The 3,958-nt window shown below is 40.4% G+C and overlaps 1 non-coding gene across 1 annotated transcript; it reads right to left on the reverse strand.

Annotated features, from left to right (window-relative positions):
* Nucleotides 1-1,552: 1,552 nt before the first annotated feature.
* Nucleotides 1,553-1,659, reverse strand: LOC135150972 (small nucleolar RNA R71). Its single transcript, XR_010289430.1, has one exon. It is a non-coding gene; the product is annotated as a small nucleolar RNA R71 (small nucleolar RNA).
* Between the last annotated feature and the right edge of the window lie 2,299 nt (nucleotides 1,660-3,958).

Genomic DNA, 3,958 nt, shown 5'->3' on the forward strand with positions numbered 1-3,958 from the left:
CAAGTAGTTTTAGTAGAGAACAATATCGTAAGTTAGTTTTAATTATTCAAGCACATTATCAGTTTTGTAGTAGATCGTTCTTCGCGAGGAAGTGACAGTTTCGAGCGAGATCGTGAACATCAAATCTGTAACGTGTGATCTTTATTATTAATTCAAGCATTTTTATTCCATTTAATTCTTGTCGTTTATTATCATGTTTTCACTAGAACCCATGATGTCGATTAGTTCGATTATGAACTAACCGCCTTCATGGGATTCTAATGGATTTATCGATGTAGTCTAGTATCGAATATTTATTACTTGATTTTGTGACGTACGTTGATTTCTTTGCATGAGCCGTGCTTATTCTTCTTAGGAGCGTAGCTAACTTCTAAGTTGTTTGTTAATTCTTTCTGAAGCGAGAGTGGATGATTGAATTTAGAACTATGCCATGTAAACATAGGATTATGTGAATGAAACATAATTTGTGGTAGACTTGAACTATTTTTATCACCCTGTGTAATCACGATAGATGACTTGCTATTAAACCTCTCTGCTTACACTACCGCTATAGAGATATAGGGTCTGAGCTTTGTTGGTGTCCATGAGATTTCTGTCTTAATTGCGGATTTTGATTGGTATGATATGTGTGCAACGAGAGTTGGCATGTATTACTTTTGTGTTGTCTGATTAGGATCAACAGTCGCATGTTAATCAGTAATTTCAATTCTAGATGAGTTCGATAATGAAGTTAGAATCCCATGTGTTTTCCTATTCTGAATTTGATTAGTAATTTTAGTTATTAGTAACAAAGAAACCATCCTTGTTAATTGTCTTGGCAGTGAAAATTGATCATACATTGTTGCATAGGTGCGTATTCTTAATTCACCAGTCTCTGTGGGATCGAACTTAATATATTACTTGTGATCACGTGCGCTTGCGTGTAGATTTCACCGAACAAGTTTTTTTGCGCCGCTGCCGGGGACTCGGTGTTAATTAATAGTTTATGTACTTGTCATCAGTGTGCATTAAAATTCACTGACTAGGATTCTATTCTCTTCTCACTTTTCTTCTTTTCTTTATTTCAGGTACTTGGGTCGCGTTTATGCAAACACGTTCTCAGACCCGTAAGAAAGCAATTGATTCATCTTCTACTTCTTCTTCTGATTCTGAAACAATGACAGAACCTGAAGCACAACCAGACAGTAAGGCATTGAAGGATTTCTCTATGCCAAAGATCGATGATATCCAATCAAGCATTGTCAGGCCTGCAATCGCAGCCAAAGCCTTTGAAATCAAACCAGGAACTATTCAAATGGTTCAGAACTCGGTACAGTATGGGGGTTCTCCTACTGAAGACCCCAATATGCATATACGGAATTTTATAGAGATCTGTGACACTTTCAAATTCAATGACGTCTCTGATGAGGCTGTGAAGCTAAGACTTTTCCCATTTTCACTGAAAGATAAGGCCAAGGGATGGTTACATTCTTTACCATCTGGTTCGATTACTACATGGGAAGATCTAGCTCAGAAATTTCTCACTAAATTCTTCCCCATGGCAAAGACTGCTGCGCTACGAAATGCTCTATCTCAATTCTCTCAACAATCAGGAGAAACATTCTGTGAAGCCTGGGAGAGGTATAAAGAGATGCTAAGAAAGTGTCCCCACCATGGTATGCCGGATTGGATGCAAATAAACAGTTTCTACAATGGTCTTGGACCTCAATCCAGACCTATGCTTGATGCTGCTTCTGGAGGTGCGCTATGGGCTAAGAGTTATGAAGAAGCTTATGATCTTATTGAAATGATGGCGGCTAATGAATATCAGAACCCTACTCAAAGACTTACTCAAGGGAAAGTAGCCGGAATTCTTGATCTTGACACGTCTACAGCTATAGCAGCTCAACTTAAAGCTCTCACGATGAAAGTCGACTCTCTGGCTCACCAAGGAATTCAACAGCCAATCATTATTTGCGAATTATGTGCTGGTACTCATGCTACTGATCAGTGTGCCATTTCTAGTGAATCAGCACAATTTGTGAGCAACTTTCAGAGAGGTCAACAGCCTGCTCCAGCTACTTATCACCCTAACAACCGAAATCATCCTAATTTCAGCTGGAGTAATAACCAGGGGTATAACCAACCTCAACAAGGATTTCAACAGGGACCTAAACAGTACAGTCAGGATGGAATTTCACAACAGTATGCACCTAAACAGCCATATCACACCCCCCCGGGATTTCAGAATCATGGGCAATCAGCTAACGAAAGGTCTGACATGGAAGAGCTAAGGCTCATGTACAAGAGTCAAGCAGTAACTTTAAAAGCCTTGGAGACACAAGTCGGTCAGTTAGCTAACGCTTTACTAAGCAGACCACAGGGGAATCTCCCTAGTGATACAGAAGTACCAGGTAAGAGGGACCCTAAAGAGCAAGTCCAATCCATTACGCTGAGATCTGGAAAAACTACAACAGGGCCTACCTCAACATTAGTACAAGATCAGGGTGATGAACCGCAAGAAATTCCAGCAGAAGTTCCTTCAAATACAATTGGCACCAACCCTACTGTTGAAAAGGATAAGGCTATTCCTGCAGCTGCTCCGATGTCAAAACCAGTATATCCACCACCTCCATTTCCTAGGAGGTTAAAAAAACAGCAGCTGGATAAGCAATTTGGTAAATTCCTAGAAGTATTCAAAAAGCTTCACATCAACATTCCATTTGCTGAAGCACTCGAACAAATGCCTAGTTATGCCAAGTTCATGAAGGGTATTCTTTCAAAAAATCTAAAGCTCGAAGAGTTAGAGACCGTGGCTTTAACGGAGGAATGTAGTGCTGTACTTCAACAGAAATTACCACCTAAGCTTAAGGATCCGGGAAGCTTTACTATTCCTTGCACTATCGGGAAGTTCTCTTTTGATAAGTGTCTGTGCGACTTGGGGGCTAGCATCAATCTGATGCCTCTATCTATCTTCACACAACTCGGCCTGCCAGAGCTCAAGCCAACAAATATGTCTTTACAGTTGGCTGATCGTTCGATCACACATCCGAGGGGTATAATTGAAGATGTGCTAGTCAAGGTTGATCAATTAATATTTCCAGCAGACTTCTTGATTCTTGATTTTGAAGAAGACAAAAGGATTCCTATCATCTTGGGTAGACCCTTCTTAGCCACCGGGCAAACATTGATCGATGTCCAAAAAGGGGAACTTACAATGAGAATACAAGATCAGACGGTCACGTTCAACGTATTCAATGCAATGAAATTACCAACCGATGAGGAATCTTGTTTTAGTATGGATGTACTGGATACTACAGCAGAAGCTAATAGCAAGCGGGTTTTACAGGATGATGCGTTGGAAGCGATCCTTACAAATGATGAGGAATGGGGCAGTGAAGAAGAATTGGAAGAAATCCATCACCTTAACTCATCACCTTGGAGAAGGAATTTTGAACCACCTGTCGAATCTCTTGGCTTGGAGGAACAAAAAGAAGATCACAAACCACTACAACCATCAGTAATCGAAGCACCTAAACTTGAACTTAAACCACTACCGGATCACTTAAGGTATGCTTTTCTTGGTGAAGGTTCTACTCTTCCTGTTATTATTGCATCTAACTTGTCAGGTGAGGAAGAGGAAAAACTTTTGAGGGTGCTAAGGGAATTCAAAACAGCGATTGGTTGGACCATAGCTGATATCAAGGGCATCAGTCCCTCCTTTTGTCAACACAAAATTCTCATTGAAGAGGGAAGCAAACCTTCAGTGGAACAACAAAGAAGGCTAAATCCTATCATGAAGGAGGTTGTAAAGAAAGAGATTCTTAAATGGCTTGATGCAGGTATCATATATCCAATTTCAGATAGCTCATGGGTGAGTCCAGTACAATGCGTGCCTAAGAAAGGAGGAATGACAGTAGTAACCAACGAAAAAGGGGAACTCATCTCAACTAGAACTGTCACGGGTTGGAGGATTTGC

Source organism: Daucus carota, chromosome 2 (assembly GCF_001625215.2).
Source record: "Daucus carota subsp. sativus chromosome 2, DH1 v3.0, whole genome shotgun sequence".
NCBI lineage: Eukaryota > Viridiplantae > Streptophyta > Magnoliopsida > Apiales > Apiaceae > Daucus > Daucus carota.